At 41.1% G+C, this 17,523-nt stretch overlaps 1 protein-coding gene across 2 annotated transcripts in view; it reads left to right on the top strand.

Annotated features, from left to right (window-relative positions):
• Positions 1-11,010: 11,010 nt before the first annotated feature.
• LOC136677827 (cadherin-10-like) overlaps positions 11,011-17,523 on the top strand; it is a 32,263-nt gene continuing 25,750 nt past the window's right edge. For both annotated transcript variants that reach the window (XM_066655488.1, XM_066655487.1), the window contains exon 1: positions 11,011-11,143. The gene's annotated coding sequence lies outside the window, so the exon portion shown is untranslated. The remainder of the gene's footprint in view (positions 11,144-17,523) is intronic.

Here is a 17,523-nt window from a genome sequence, read left to right as displayed (position 1 = left end):
AAACCTGAACCCCTCTGTGGCTGTGAACACACACTAGTCACACACAGCTGGAGCAGTGGGCAGCCAGTTCAGTACACAGATAGCAGATTGGTGTAAGGTGCTTTGCTCAAGGGCATTTTAGATATGGATGTTGAGGGGGGACAAACACTGTTTTATCACTCATGTTCTTATTTTTTTTTTTCCTGGCAGTCCTGGGGGTTAAAGAAGTGACTTTTTTAGCCCCAAGCTTGCTTCTCTAACCTTTAGGCAATGCTGCCCCTCAATCTATGAATGATTACATAGAACTATCTGTGCTTGTTGACCTTGTTGGTGAAGTGGCTAATATTTTTTTTATTAAAAATACAAAAAATACAATGCAGAATTGACATTAACATTAGTTTCCAAAAATAGGTCTAGCTTTGAGCATGAAACTTCACCACGTGGTAGCACTTAAAATATGCAACAGACAGTGGAGTAGATAAAAAAAAAAGTTAAAAGACCTTAACAATAAAACAATATTAATTAACAATAAATAAAACACCAATAATTCATAGTCATTTTATGATCACTGAACTCCTGTCCACTGGTGGTGCTGTTTCTCTAAATCTACAGTGTTGTATCTGAAGAAGAGCTACGGATAAACAGTAATCCCTCACTACTTTGCGGTTCATCTTTCGCGGATTCGCTACTTCTTGGGTTTTTTCAAGGAGGCTTTTTTTATTATTTACATGTATTAGACTAGGCCTGTAGGTGACAAAATATATAATTTACAAGTGTTTCTTACGTACAGTACATGTGTTGTTCATGTCCACATCCGAGTGAAATTTACTGACGCTAAATCACAGCTTAGGAATGACTCTATTAAAGAAACTGGTGGGATATCACATGTAGTTCCAGCTGAAAAACATTATAGAACGACTGTTTAATGCAAAGGGTGGGTCGTTAACAGCACAGGGAGGGTTTTAAAAATCCAAAATTCATTTTTCGCAGCTGGTCTTGGAACGCATCCCCCGCAAAAAACGAGGAATCACTGTAGTGCTGTAAGTTGTCTTTGAGAGAGTTACACAACCACACACTGCAGTCTGTAATCTGTTGGAGATGGGTTTATGGTGAGGTTTCAGTTTAAGGTTTAGGGTTAGGGGAAGTTTTAAGGGTGATGCTGAATACTGGGTTGCCAGAAATTTTATGAGTGCCAATTCAATTTAATACACATTGTAGAAATTCTTAATTTTGCAGCAGATCAATTCTATCACCAGTTTTTACTGATGTTTATGTAAGATTTTTGGTTTATTTTTTATCGTCTGCATTACAATGACACTCTCACATTGGGTATACACTGTCTCTGTATTAGAAACCCTGCAGGACTGCAAATATACCTGCAAATCTTTGGAAACTAAATGCATTAGCATTCAGGTTAGACACTGAGAGCGGCCGGTTGGTCTGTTGGGGTGGAAATTCCAATATGTCCTAGTTCTTTCAGAATGTGATACAAAGTTCCTAAGATACTTTCCAACTGAGTGACACCTGTCCTCGTTTCACCCTCGCCTCTGGCACCTCCCATATCAACATTTTGCAGCTTCCTAAATGTCAAAGAGACAGTTAGAATCAGGGCAGCTGAAATACTGCTGATTCATGGAAAATAATTTGTGTCTTGTGCACATTCAGTCAGCCCTGGACAGTTTCCTTTCAGAAAGCGTGGAAGGCTATTACCTTTGGAAGAATATTGTCCTTTATGTATGTATTTGTATATTTGTGTGTGTGTTTGTTTGTGTGTGTGTGGCATGTTAGAGCCAGTAGCAATGCTGTAGTCACACAGTGCCATGGTCTTGGGCTTGAGAGTTTGAGCCTTTGGACACAGTTACAGACAATGGAGGAATTTCACACACACTCCATTAACATAATATTAACATAGCATTAACGTGCCAATGTGTGTTTGACAGATCAAAGTGGATCAGACACAGCAGTGCTGCTAGAATTTGTATGCACCTCAGTGGACAGTGAGTGGACACCATGTTTAAAATCTCAAGGCGCACTGGTGTGTCTCATTCAGAGAATGATCCCCAACCCAAATCATACCTGACCTTTGAAGAGCATTGGATATGGAAGTGTACAGACAAACAGGTGCATTACAGTCTGTAACTGTAGAAATACAGAGTGCTTCTGTATGAACAGTGGAGCTGATAAAATGGACAATGAGTGTAGAAACAAGGAGGTGTTAGTATTATGGCTGAGTGGTTTACTTACTGCACCCTCTATGTCATCTACCTGTCCACCATTCAGATAATCTATGGTCACCAGTGCTGGCCAGATGTATTCAGCAACAGATGGAACACAGTGATGCAGTGGATATATAAGGTGATGTTTTCTACTCAGGGTTTCCCACATGTATAAATCAGGTTATAAAAATTCAGCCAATTTATAACAGTTATTTAGAGCACACATTACAAAAGAAGGAGAGTGAATCCTGCATATTCAGAAGCAATTTTTTGGATAAATCTGGGATGAATTTGGAATAAATTGGCATGGCCCATGGAGTAAATTCACTGCCCAGCCCTGCTTACTCCAGCATTGCAGAGGTGTACCCTTTAACTGGGTAGATTTGTGCCAGCTGTACCATTTGGCATGTAGGGCTTCCCTGAGGACACCACTGGCAGGCTTCCCATTGGCAGGAAGCTTGCTAGAGTTCTTCTCATTCTTGTAGCTATGTGACTTTCTGCCCACTCAGGGGTATGAAATGGTCATAGGTTGTGGTGTTTGCAATCTCCTCCAAATGTGTTGAATCATTTAATTCACAATGTACAAAGATCATGGTGTAAACAACATGGGCCCAATAACAGGTTCCAACTAGCTGTTGGAGCTATTTAGAATAAGACCACTCTCATAAGCTCTTAGTTATTGGTTTACAATATATTTATTAATGTTATTAATTTACAATGTGAACATGTTTAAACTCATTAATAATCATTTAAAACATAGAGAGAAAGACTTACATTGACTTAATTGTTTGCTAAATTGTGAAAGTGGCAGATATCTTGAAAGTCAGTTTGTGGAATATCTAGGAGAGAATAAATATAAATAAAAAAAAAACAAACAAATAAACAATCAAATCTACTGAAAGTCTTGTAAAGCAGCTGAAGAGCAGAAGCATTTAGGAACCACAGAAAATCAGCCACAAAATGGCAGACCACATAAAACAGAGCAGGGACAAGTTGTCAAAAAAGTTGTCTCAACAACTGCAGAGTTCAAAATCTGCTGTTATAGCAGCAAAACAGGGAACCAATTAAATATCACTGGCTGTGGGTATTGAAAGGGATGTCATATCGGCTTCTGTAGGTGTATTGTGTAGGTGTCTTGATTCTTTTGTCCATATAGTGTATGTTTCTGGCAAGATCTAAGTTCACTATTTAGCAAACAACAGGTCACTGGTGCCCTTTCTATCTAAGTGTCTATCTGAATATTAGTGTTTTTTATGTGTGTACAAATTATTTATTAACCCTTGAAAGTTTGATTTTAAATTATTTATAATAGTAGTCGTCTTATAAAGCAGTACCCCAAGAGATAACTCCCCAACATGAAACAATACCGGACTGGAAACAAAACGGAAATTTGGCCATTATGTTAGACACTGTGAAAGTGACGGGAACAAAGTGGGGATTTAATGTGCAATGTTTTTTTTTCCCAGATCATCATTAGTTTGTGTGTTTTCTGTCCCCATTACATTGCTATGATACTCCGTCACGCACCTCATGTCCTCGTCACTCTAACCTCTGTTGACTGTTGCATTCTGTCGTTATTACAGCTGACGTGTGCACTTTGATACGTCTCGAGTGGCGCCTAGCCATGGTGTCGGGAATTTGAATCCATTAACATTTCATTCAGCCTTCACCTGCTGCCGATGCTTGATGCCATTTCCAATACGACGCCACTTACATCAGCAATGAGCGAGTTGAAAGACCCTGTGCGAGAGTGCAAAAAACAAGACAGGCACATCAGAGCATGTTCAAATGGAGGATTATTTCAGCGAGGCTTTGCTTGGTGTCGACTTTAATATATAGGAAGTGAATGGGGAAATTACTCGCAATTAATACACAGTACACACCTTGTCAGTTTCCATTCTTCACGACCAAGAAAGGAGCAACACTATCTTCTAAAATGAGTAGAGGTTTGACTGAAACTATTTTATTTATTTATTTATTTATTTATTTATTTATTTATTTATTTATTTATTGTTGTTATTGTATGTTCACTGTACCAGATTCCAACATTTTGGGAGCTTAGTAGTAGGGTTAGGTTTACGGTTAAGGGTAGGCTATTATTTTAGGTTTTGAGTAAAGTTTAGCTGAAGTTTTAAGGCTGAGGTTTCACCCTGGGTTGCCAGAAATTCACATGAACCTCCTTGTATGTAATATACAATGTACAAAACCTGGGGCATGCATTGCATTCTTAAAACCCAGAGACTCTAGCACAGAGGCAAACATTTACGATGGACCCCCTTTAGCCTTAGGTGAAAGATTTCGCACGCACCTTTACTTATTGATCTGTTCATCCTTTATCGTAATAGGTCGTATGCATGTGGCTCCAGAACCCCTCCCAGCATCTACGCCTTTGGACATTCATCTCAACGCCGTCTTTGATCCCCCTCCTATACCACATCAAAGTAGCGCTCCATTCAAAAAGCAGTGTTTGCCATTCTCACCTTGGCTCAGGCTGAATTCCATCGGTTGCTCTCTTCAGTCTTTGGTCTTTGCTCTCTTCTTTCTCCAAATGCTTGTTCTCAGTTTCTGGAGCGTCTTTAGTTGGGTCTAACGTCATTTGGAGCTAAGATTTTGAAACATGGCTGTCTCATCAGAGGCAGTGCAATAAGCAAACATTGTGCGGATAGGTTTGGACCAACAGTGACAGTATTAAACCATTATCTATAAACAGAAAAAAAATTACAACAGACAATGTTTAGATTGACATCACTTACTAGTAATTTCATTGCCATGAGGTCATTATCTAAACACGTTTGCTGATATGTTTACAGTGGACAAGACTTCAAATTGTAACTTGTCTTTTGGATATGAAGGCCATGTGCATGCTACCGTGTTTCCCCGAAAGTAAGACAGTGTCTTACATTCTTTTTACCCCCGAAAGTCCCACTATGTCTTACTTTCGGGATATGTCTTATATTGGTAAAAAATGTCGATTTTTGTTTTAACCATAAAATTAACATTTATTAACAACCTGAACAGTATGGTATGGTTTTATAAAAGCAAGTGCCAAGAATGTCTTGTTACAACCGTATCATGACGGTATTTCCATGTATAACATGTAAAACAATGAAAAACAGTAAGAACGAACAGTTTGAATATGTTATACTGGAAGATAAAACAGATTTATTCCATGACAACCATGGCCATGCTAATCAGAGCGGCCACCAGCGGCTGCACATGAGGGCACTGAGGCTGCGTGTTGGACCACGGACAACATTACTGCTGCTCCCGCGGCCTCCACATCCCTCCGCTCATTCCGCTCCAGATCCGTCCGCATCCCGCAGTTAATGCAGCAAAAGGTACCGGTACTATGGCTTATATTTTTCCAACGTACAGTTTACTATGTCTTACTTTCGGGGTACGTCTTACATTAGCCGACCTAAAACCCACACTGCGTCTTACAATCGGGGGTGTCTTACTATCGGGGAAACACGGTAATAGTTGGACTCAGTATTTTGATTGGCTAATGTGTGGGGGTCTAAAGCACTGATTGTTTGCCACTGGTAAGCCTGTGCTCAATTGCTTTAAATAATATATATATATATAAATAAAACCATAATCAAAATAATAATAATGATGTAAAGCATCAGACGTCAGGTTTAATTTCTCTTTTTGTGGTTGGCTTTGTTCTGGTCTCATGTCTACTTCCCTCTTGTTTTCCTTAGCCACACCCTGCACCTGTGAGTTCTTTGGTAGTCATGTGACTGAGCTGACATACATAGCCCATCATGTTTCCATATATAAGTTAACCTTAATTCATACACCATATCCCAGCTTGATTTCAAGATAATGGTCAAAGACAAAGGTACTTTTTACAATGTTTTTATCATGCTATTGTCTCAGACATTACATTCATAGTCATATTTTCATCACTAAAATAAATAAATAAATAAATAAAGTAAAAATTAAATAAGCCAATAGCATATAACCAGTGGTTTAGACACACATACATTCACCAGTCAAAATAATGAAGCCTTTGTTAGAAAATAAATAAATAAATAAAAATAAATACATAAATATATAGCATTTGGTGCATGAATCAAATTATTATGTACATTGATGTGCATTGACCTACAGGCTATTTAAAATGGATTGATATGTTCAGCAACAAGATCTCTAGTAATAATCAGTAGACACTGCCATTTCATAATGCCATTTAGCTAATATTTCAAAGTCTAACCAAGGGTTGTCAGATTCAGTGAGAAAAATGTGTGAGATATTCAGGTGGTGAAATAAGAGAGGGAAGGTTTTAATTTTCTATGGACAGGTGCCCATCCATTGTTTCCCTGCTTAAAGCACTGTACCACAGCTCACAGTCATTAGCATGTAGACACAACAACTGGTCTCAAACCAGTCCTTAGGGACAAACATCTGGAGCATGGTTTTTGCTTAAACCCAGCTCTGAGAACACGTGTGTAAAACCATAAAGAACATTCAGTACATGGTCCAGGTGTGCTGTGAGCAAGGTCGGCATGCAAAGCAGTAACATGACTACGGTATGGTTGGTACTGATTTGTTTAGCTTTTAGACAGTATTATTGATGTAAATGTATGCAATAGCAGGATTATGTCCTACATCTGAAACTCTGAACACTTCAAGTCAAATGTCATGTTTGGACAGAACCAATACAAAGAATTAACATAAAGATGAGCAGTTCTGTTTTGTTGCCAAGTTCTAATTAGGTACTGACTTTGATATAGACTTTAATATATTGGAAATGATTGCTTCAGTGCTACAACTGCCAAATTGTAGTAGATGACATCATTTTAAGCAGTATGGCCTTTTAATATAAAACTAATAAATAAGTATATCCATTAAGGGTAATGGCAAATGGGATACCACTGGTCTGCTGGCGATACAAAGATCCAATATACTAAGCAGATTTGTTGTTCATTGTGGACCTGTGTTCTATGATCTACCAACTGAACAACATCAGTTAGAATCTACCTCTGACAAATTGATATCTGTCTCTCCAGATTGTGCATTTGGGTCCAATCGTGTTTAAGGCATTCACTTGCTTAAGGGCAATGCCACCCTCTTCCACTCTGTTGAAGATTCCCCTTGCCATGTGTTCACTTGTTTCAAAATTCCAATTTTCAGGAATTCCTTGGAGTCCAGTGGGTTTGAATCTGAGGTAGCGCAAGCATAGCAGTGGTATGTCACAGACAGATACTCTATGAGAAAACTATGTCAAGAAGTTTTACTTTGGTGACTTTATCGGCAAGTTGCTGAGTAATGGTTAAAAATAAAAGTGCTTACTGGGTGACTCATGTAGACTCTAATTTTGTCAGATTACTGAACGGCTTGTACAGTTGTTCAATAGAGTATTGGCTAAATCTTATGTCCTGAAGCTATCAGTTTATTTTGAGCATGCCTTTTGTCCAGGGGCATCTAACTGGATAAAACTGGATACATAAGACCTTCTGAATTTCACGGTGAGCTGCGCTTTGACTTTTCCTTGCTCGGAGGGACGACGCTTGGTCAGGGCTATCCCAGCTGAAGACACTTTGACAGTAATAGTGGTATTCTACAGTCTGTAACAGCAAAGTCAAGCTGACATGAGTTTCTTTGCTTTACCCCTCTGCTGACTGTTCGGACTAGAGACTGACCCAGTGGGCCAGCCCAGCTATCAGAACCTGTTTCCTCCTAACTAGGGAAGAAAAAAATAGCCACGGAACTTTTCTAACTGTGATCTAAGCAGAAATAGTTAGACACCTACACACATTCCTGCCGTTAGGAGTCCACAGAGGTGTCCACTGCAGTTGCGTGAAGGTTTTACTAGAGGAGAACATTGTGTTTCTTTGATTTTTTTGTATGATTCTTTTCTGTATGAAATTACACCAAAGGCTCAGCACATAACAGCTTATATCCATTATATACTTTGACATGGCATAGGTATGACAGCTTCCACCATTGTGGGCTTTGATATTCTGTGCGTTTTGGTCATCTATAATTCAGCAGTCATGTATCCTTGGGTTTTACACAGGCAGTGAAAAAGAATCGCTCATGTGCCCATGTCATGCTCTGATTCTTGGTAACTGTCTTTGAAGGGATCTATCAGAAAGAAGAAAAAGCAAACTATGGTTGTACCTCCCAATACAGCAATGGGCAATGCTGGAAGATAATGGAGGCTGAAGTATTTGCCAAGTGAAGAAGTAGTTTTAAGGAAAGTAGTCCATAGTCAGTTTCAAAGAGGACACATTATCTAAAAAAAATGTGCACATCCATTTGGGGAATCTGGAGCCCACCAACGCTCACAATATGATACAAGGCCACCCAGTCTGTTTTTTTGTGATCTGTCTAAGTCTGTCAATATAGGACAAAATGAGTTGTCCCAATTGTGTGCTGCTTTTAATGTCTACTAGATCAAAAACTAGAATCATCCCACCTCTTTTTATGAGTCTCTCCGAACATTCCCATTTAAAGAAACAGGAAATGAAACCTGTCCTAATGAACAGGGCTGTTTGGACAGGGGGAGAAGACACACTACACCAGCTACCCTCATTATTCTGAGGTACTGACATTATCACCTGATGTGAGATGCAGTCACTGAGAAATGTGATGGAGGTGAGCTGGTATTTTAAACCTTAACACTGTAGTTTCACTGTCATTTCACTCACTAAGAAGAATGAATATTTTACACAGAAACCACATTATTTCAGTAGTACCAGTGCCCTGTGTTTGGAGTAGTGACCCTAATAGTACACACCAACTGCAGTTTCTGAACTATTATTTAAAACCAGCTAGGAAACTGCCATTTTATGTAAGTAAATACCAACCGTTAAGATACACTTACCATGTTATTACATACTTGTTACCATAGGTAAAGTACATTCAACTTCTACTACACAAAATCATGACAAAGCATTGTGAAGTGTAGCTGAAGGGTTACAACATAATTTGCATACACTGCCATGTTTTTGTACTTCAGCACAGGGCTATAGCACTGCAAGCCAAAGCCATCGATGTTTAGCATAATGCTAGCAAGTGTGATGGCTAATATTGACAGCCTCTTTCTCTTTGTGTTAGTGAATGTTGATGAGGTGCTGTATATATATTCATTTATTTTTAATGTTTTATTGTTTTATTTATTGGTGGAGGGCGGCACGTTGGCGCAGCAGGTAGTGTCGCAGTCACACAGCTCCAGGGACCTGGAGGTTGTGGGTTCGTTTCCCGCTCCGGGTGACTGTCTGTGAGGAGTGTGGTGTGTTCTCCCTGTGTCTGCGTGGGTTTCCTCCGGGTGACTGTCTGTGAGGAGTGTGGTGTGTTCTCCCTGTGTCTGCGTGGGTTTTCCTCTGGGTGCTCCGGTTTCCTCCCACAGTCCAAAAACACACGTTGGTAGGTGGATTGGCGACTCAAAGTGTCCGTAGGTGTGAGTGTGTCAGTGAATGTGTATCTATGTGCCCTGGCGCCCCCTCCAGGGTGTATTCCCGCCTTGCGCCCAGTGATTCCAGGTAGGCTCTGGACCCACCGTGACCCTGAACTAGATAAGCGGTTACAGATAATGGATGGATGGATGGATTTATTGGTGGGTTGGGGATGTCACTGCAATCAAATGGCTGGTGCTCGGCGCTTCTAGTGAGACATCACATCCTATTGCTCCAGCCTATTTGTTCTCACCCTCCACTTCTGGAGTCATAGCAACTACACCTGTAGGACAACCCTGAAATCAGCCTTCAGGGTCATTGTTTTGCTGAAAAAAAAAGAAAAAAGAAACTTTTGCATATATAGGAAAAATTAATTGAAAAAAAGCAAAACAAAATGCTGCTGTGTTTGAATCATTGTTTTCTTGGGTAGCATTATAATAACAAATAAATATGCAAAACAATATGCATAAAGTTTAGTATTTTTCAAGACATATCAATAGTCACTTTGCTTAATTACATTTTTTTGGAATGATAAAATTTAATGTAAAATCATAGCCATATTCATACTGTTCTTCAGGTATTGAGCATAAAAGTATGATTTGTTTTTTGTTCATTTCGTACAGCCTTAGTTTACACACATATTAAAATTAATCTAAATATGGTCAAGTTTCATGTGTACAGAGAATATGCTGCCAGTACTGGCATTCATAGAACAAATCTGTGAAATGGTACACTGCCATTCATCTGCAAAAAAATGATTATTTTAAGCATCTACTTTCTAATTTTCTTTAGACTGAATCGTAAGCAAAGATGTGATTAATAGTGATTTACTATTTTCACTTTTATTTCTAGCCGTGTTTTTCTTAAACAAGATCTTGGAACGAATTCCCGGCCGAATCCCAGACAAATTCTTTGCCCTCACTAATGTGGCATCGTATATCAGCGCTAATATTTCTCACATGTCTACAAAGCTTGTTTCCAGCTACATGTTTATCATAAATAAACAAACAAACAAATAAACAAATAACCAAACAAAATCGCAGAAAGTGCTCCCTGATGCCTTCGGAAACGAAAACCCTTCATTTATAAGTCATCATTCCTCGGTGCCCTAAACCCACTGTCCTGGTTTGAATACCTCAGTCAGCTGCCAAGATTGCCCTCCCTCCTTCCCCTTCCCCCTTCCTCCTCCCTCCTCTTTTCCCTTTCCCCATCACAGCCTTTATGAATGGCAGCCAATCAGAAAGCGACCCCCTCTGCAAACTGCATCCTTGTCTTGCAAAAGCAAGAGTGAGGATTGAGCGAGTGAGCGAGAAGGAGGGAGGGGGGGGGTTGAGCAGAGGAGCGAGGGAGCTACGGAGAGAAGGAGAGAGTGAGAGAGCGAGAAAGAGAGGGAGGCATGCAGCTGGAGCCTCACACACAACTGTAGCCAGTCTTGGAATCCAAGCGCTGCCAAGAGGCGAACAAAAAAAGAGAGAGGGAGCTAGTGTCGCACTTCAATGAGAATGACATGCACTTGAAAGAGCGAGGGGTGCTTTTGCTAAGGTAAGGACCACCGTGATCTCGGACCTTGGACTTGCAGCTTCACCTTTAGAGTCTAGGATTGGGGATTTGGGATTTATAAAGCTTTTGTGATATCATTTGTAGAGTTTTAAGAGGAAAGTATATGAGGTGTCTTAGCGCTGTGATGATGATGATGGGGTTCATAACAGCTAGTGGTTGATTGGCTGGTTGCTTAGTTTTTGCTGAGGTCCGTTGGCAGTTTCCTGCACTCACTATTCCAAGATCAACTCTGAAACTTTTACCAACCTTCCGGTGTCTACGTTTTCCCAATCCTAGCAAGTGCAAATCTACAGTCTTGGGAATATTTGGGAATGTTCAGGGATGCATTCCAGCAAGCAAAGGCAGTGAAAGGATTTTGACAGTCTCTCCAAGCTCAAGCTTGAATCAGCAATTAAGTTGCGTAGCTGTGCCGTGTGAAAGAGCGCTGTTATCTTACTGACGGCTTCAGATTTCCTTCAGGTGTTGATTCGCAAAAATGCATGTGTGTGTGTGTGTGTGTGTGTCTGTGTGTGTGTATGTGTGTATGTGTGTATTTTCTTCCCCCTCCCAAAACCTGTTTGATGTTTTCCGCCGAGGATATTAGGCTAGGGGGACTGCTTTGATGAGTGAGTCACTACTGCCTCTTTCTCTCTCGCTCTCTCTCACTCTCAGTCTACGTCTCCCTCAATGAGACTCAGCCCAGGGTTTTATCTCGGGATGTACAAATGCGCAGACATGCTGGCAAAGCTGTTAAACACTCAACCTGCACTTGTAGACAGCCTCTCTCTCTAAATGCTCCAGAGTGTTCTTCTCTTTCTCTCTCTCTTTCTCTCTCTTCCAGGCAAAAAGATTGAGAGACTGGACTCTTTTGCCCGTTACTTATTGGAGTGGCTTTCAAGCAAAATAAAGTGCAGGGTCAAATAAGTGGTAGCTCCAGCAGATAAGGTTCCCCAGAGACTCTGACTATGTACAGAGGTTTGGGTATGTACAATTTGTTTCCCTTTGCAAAGCTACATGCTGTTAAGTGGCCCCACTCTGATATCCCTGGTGTAAATCTATCTCGGTTACTTCGGGCCCGGTTTACGCTGTTTGATGTTTTATTCCGCTCTGAGTATGAGCTGCCAGAAGCCGAGGAGTTGTGATTTATACATCTGAGCCCCGGCGCATAATGGCACGACTGTTTCGCCCAAATTAAAGTGCACATTTCCTCCCAGCCGGTGTCACTTGTATAATTGCCTTTCAACGCCGAGATGAAGCATGAGACAAAGTCACTTGCACTTCGATTCCGGATAGTATTCTCTCTCTCTCTCCCTCTCTCTCTCTCTTTCTCTCTCTTTCTCGATGACTCTGTCTTCTCCTCATCCCCTCTCTCTCTCTCCTTCCCTCCCTCCCTCCTGCCCTCCCTTCTTCTGCCTCAGACTCTCCGTTATGAAGAGGAGCTTGGCAGTGAATGCAATTTGTCTCATAATGAGATAAAAGTCAGAGACAATCAATTTATTTCTTCCCAGAGCAATGCGATATTAAGTACCCCTCCCCTCGCCTCTCTTCCCAAAGCTCTTGCGGTGGTACACAACTGTGGAATGTTTCCTCTGCCTGATAAAGTGGCCGATTCATGCATCTTACAGGAGGACGAGAAGCGACCACTTATGCATCCAGGCAAACTCATCATACTCAAGGATGTGGTTTAACCGTGCTAAAAGCAGTCACTAATTTCACTCCGAATCCATGGGCGCAGTACCACAGAGCGATCGCGGTGCAGTTAACAAGGGTTTTCTGTGTGTAACCTTTGAATACTGAGCACCCCGGAGGTTCCCTATAGTCCATGTTTTGGACACAGAGTCTATCATTTATTTAATGAGACAAGACCTCCTCAGCCTTCCAGGACTCTCAGGAATGGAAGGAGAAGTGGAATCAAGAGACAAGTGCCGCACCTCCAAACGATCGCCTTGATTCTATGAACCTGGCCATATCAAAGCCGGCTGCTCCAGGCAGGCCATCAACATGCAGCCGATTTGATCTGTATCAAAGTTTCCAAACAAAGGAGACAGGGGCATTAATATTACAGAGGAGGCAGCAGCTGTGAAAAGTGTCCAGTGTGAGAGATGGAGAGATGGGCGAGCGAGGTAGGGAGAGAGAGCAACACACAGCAAGAGAGAGAGAAAGAGACAGAGCACACAAGAAAAGCTCTTGGGCTCCACCAAGTGGACGCTACCAGTAGTGTAGTGTTACCAGCAAAGTGGAGACAGAAGTGAACAAGGAACTAGAGAGACATTCAAGCAGATAAATAGCAGGCATACCACTCGTGTAACATCGCATTCCACCATCAAATAATTCTGCATTTGATGCAATAACATTACATATCCTAGCGTCCTACCAAGACCAACATTCTTGCACTCACGGTAGCTTTGTAAATGATTAACTGATGATTTGGATGATCTACCTTGCCGTACGCTGGTTTATCTCTAGGCTTTCAAAAGTATCTTCTCTGATTATTATGCTTATTATGCAAGCCACGTCCAGGATTAATATCCACTATGCTAATGACATTCATGGAAAGGGTTTAAACTATAGCCCTAATTAGAACATTCAATCATAATAATAATCAAAGAGGTTTAATTGTTACAAAAGGGAGTTGGTTTCACACAAGCCTGAGGCCAGAAAGAGATTAACAGTGGAGTCGTATTATGCATGTTGAAGGATATTTATACAAGCAGCCATTTAAAGCATTTTCACTCAGCAGAAAGTCATTAGGTGACGGCTAGGCTTTTTCAATTACAAAAGCAATCCCCACGTAATTTCAGGGGCTTTATTATTTCATCTCTCATTTTAACCCAGACAGCAACATTCGAACTTTCTTCTGGTATATATTGATAAATGATTTCAAGTGGACACATCAAGTATGGACAAGAAATTGGGGGCAGGGGGAGGGAAGGGACAGCATTGTTTCCTCCCACAAAGTCCATGGCTGAGCTACACTTGGGCAAGGCACCAAACCACCAACTGCTCCCTGGGCCATTCTGGGCATGTGTGTGTGTGCTCACTGCCCATTGTGTTTGTGTGTTAGTGTGTATGTGTGTGTTCACTGCCAAGCCTTGGTTAATTGAAGAGGCACAATTTTTGGTGGTGACAAATTGTTATATATATTCCGATAAAAAAAAAAAGTGCAATTAGAATGTCAGGGAATAGAAACAAACGTCAGGGGCATAACACACATTTAGACATAATAGCAAACAACAGACAGTAAACAGTACAGACAATGAGGTCTTTTATATGAATGCCACATTTAGCAATATGAAGATATGACTGATATACTGACAATTCTTAAAATAGACCCATTAGTCTTTGTTCTTTGGCCCTCCTTTGTGGTCCATCTGTTTTCAGTTTTCTAAAGCAGCTGGTCAAGATGCCAGTAACTTTCAGTGAAGTATTACAATCACAAAAAAAAAAAAAAACCCTAAAACTTTGGCTAAAACAAATGTTAAACTACAGCCACTCTCCTCTGAAAGCTCAGTAACTGTGGGCAGATATGCTGAGAGGCTGTGGAGGAAGGTGCCATTCTGCGATTGACGCAGTTAAGATGTGGTGTGCTTCAGGGCTAAGTCTTAGGCCCCCTTTTGTTTTTTTTATTTTTTATTTCAGCTTTCTCTCTATACTGCTTGAGGAAATGTAGAGAAAAAAAAAGAAAAAAGAGAAGAAAAACGACCCCACAGGAAAGGAAAAAAGAAAGGTAACGGCGAGGTGAGGGGTGTAAGTCGCCGTTAGCTGAGAATTGCACATGGTCTGTCATGCTGAGACGCCCCGTCTAAAGCCAGAGCAACAAACACAGTGGCAGGCCGCTCGGCCGGAGGCAATTACCGCATCAGGCAGGAAAGCTGCTCTGCTGTATTTTTTATATCATTATTGTTATTTATTTATTTATTTTTTACTTCGGAGTGAAACGTGGGGGTGGAGGGCATGGGATTTGAATCCGAACGCTAGACACGCTGCTCCACATAATCAAAGTCAACTGTATTGATTTGGTTTATATGAGCGGATTTGCGCACACTCTAGTGCATTTATGCACCTGAGCTTTGCTTTCAGCAGCTTAATCCGTGGATGAAAAACTAGTACGCGAAAACAGATTTGACACTGGGGAAATGGGGGGGGGGGGTGTTGGTGTGGGTGGTGGGTGGCGGGAGGGGTACTGAGGCCTGATGCTCTGTGAATAAGATTTGTCTCATGGCTTTATTGAGTTGCGCCGCTTGTTTTCTTGGATTATTCATTGTTAGTGCTCGGCTCCTGCGGGGGTTTTGCATGAGGGGTGCGATGTCAATAGCTCTGACGGAGGATGAGGAGCAGCCCGCTTAGAAAAAGAAGAAGGAGAAGGAGTAAACAAAAAACTCGGTTGTGGATTTGGCTGGAGAAAACTCAGCGGTGTAATCAGCATCTTCCTTAATGGCCCTGACACCTGAATCGATGCGTTTTCTATGGGGCCATGCCACGGGCTTCATCTTCAATGGAGCAGGCTACACGTCAGGAGACTGTTATATTAAATTTTGATTTGATATCAAAGGGGCTCCATTGCAATAAATTTCACCATGAGCTCAGCTCAGCTCTGAAATCCAAGCTTGTTTCCTGATGTATATCCAGCATGGTTAGGTGAGATATAATCAACTCTAGGGTATTAAAAAAGGTTAGTGTGCAAATGTGCTTTTTCTCTCAGGTTAAATCAAGTGGTAAGGGATAGTAGATAAATTCCTGCAAGTGGAAATTTACACAAATCTGTTTTCACCAGTCTTGGATGGACTTAAGTCAATTCAATTTGAATATATAGTCATTTCATCTATGTACAGTATGTACAGTACACAGTCAATCAATCAATCAATCAAATTTTATTTATATAGCACTTTTCACAACAAAAAGTCGTCACAAAGCAGCTTTACAGAGATCCGGGTCCAAGCCTCCTATGAGCAAGCCAGGGGCAACAGTGGCAAGGAAAAACTCCCTCAGCACACGAGGAAGAAACCTTGGAAGGAACCAAGACTCATACGGGGAACCCATCCTCCTCGGGTCGACACCGGAGACACAACAGAGAACAGCAGTAAAAGCGAAATGACCGATGAAGGGGTTATAGTAATATAAATGTAGTATATTAGTGATGATGGAGAAGCAGAAATTAAAATGGTGAGGATGATGATATTAGTGATGTATGAGTCTGATGAAGGAGGAGGTGATCAGGGATTCAATGTGAGTTAAAATTTGGTGCAGAGTTAATCTGAGATAAAACAGCATGGCCAAGCATGATAGTGTAGATTAGACAAGGCCAGGATCTTGTACAGGACACAGGGGCTGGATCAGGGCAACACCTGGAGAGCAGCAGGACATCTCAAAGCATGAGAGAGAGACAGGAGAAAGAAAGCCAGACAAAGGGAACAAATAAAAACACAGAGGTTAGTAGGGTCATGGTAAAGAACGGGGAAATTTGTCCTGCGAAAAAAGCTTCCACTGGTCAGGCAAGAGAACCCAGCGACAGACAGCGTGTTGGCGGTTACTACACAGCTAACTAAGAATGCTGTAGCTATGGTGATATGACAGGGTTAACACAGAACAGTGATAATATGAAAACCAGCCCGAACACCAATATAGAAGGAGTAACCTGAAGGTGAGTGATTAACCAAAAGCTTGTTTGAAAAGGTAGGTTTTTAATCTAGATTTAAAGATTGAGAGTGTGTCTGAGCCCCGTACTACGTAACACAGTACTACGATGAGTAAGTATATATATATATATATTAATTATAGATTCATGTAATAACCACTTGTCCAGTGCAAGTACCCATTAATTTGGAAACTTGGAGCCCACCAGCCCACACACTGTGAAGCAAGACCACCCTGTAGATTTTATGTGGGCTGCCTTTTCCGTAGAGTGCAGACCCTTAAGAGTTGTCCCACCTCCTCATCTGAGTCTCTGAACACAGTGGTCTTTCATGTGACAGCTCAAAGACAAGGTCAAAATAGAACAAAAACAGAACAGAAGTGGAGAATGTGAAGTAAGGATACTCATTAAAATGGTGAAAAGAGGTACACAGTGTAAAGAGAACAGAGTGAAAATGGCTACAAACCATTGCTGCTTCTTCTGGATCTTCACTCCTAGGCTTCTGCTCTGAATTGAGCTGGGGCTCATTCTCATTAAAATGAAGAGGCATTGAAACCTGTCCTTCTGAACAGGGCCATTTAAATGAGGAAGGGCTGGGATGGAGGGGTCAACAGTGCTGTGGTGTTAGATTCTTGTGGTATTTTATCAAAAGCAGGTCACAGGCATTTCATTAAGACCCATTAAAGGGGTATACTATATATCCTTTAAGCATTGTTCTTCTGTTTCTAAAATTTGCCTCTAGAACCAACAA

The sequence above is a fragment of the Hoplias malabaricus genome, chromosome Y (assembly GCF_029633855.1).
Source record: "Hoplias malabaricus isolate fHopMal1 chromosome Y, fHopMal1.hap1, whole genome shotgun sequence".
Lineage (NCBI taxonomy): Eukaryota > Metazoa > Chordata > Actinopteri > Characiformes > Erythrinidae > Hoplias > Hoplias malabaricus.
This window is presented reverse-complemented; position numbering and strand designations above follow the sequence as displayed.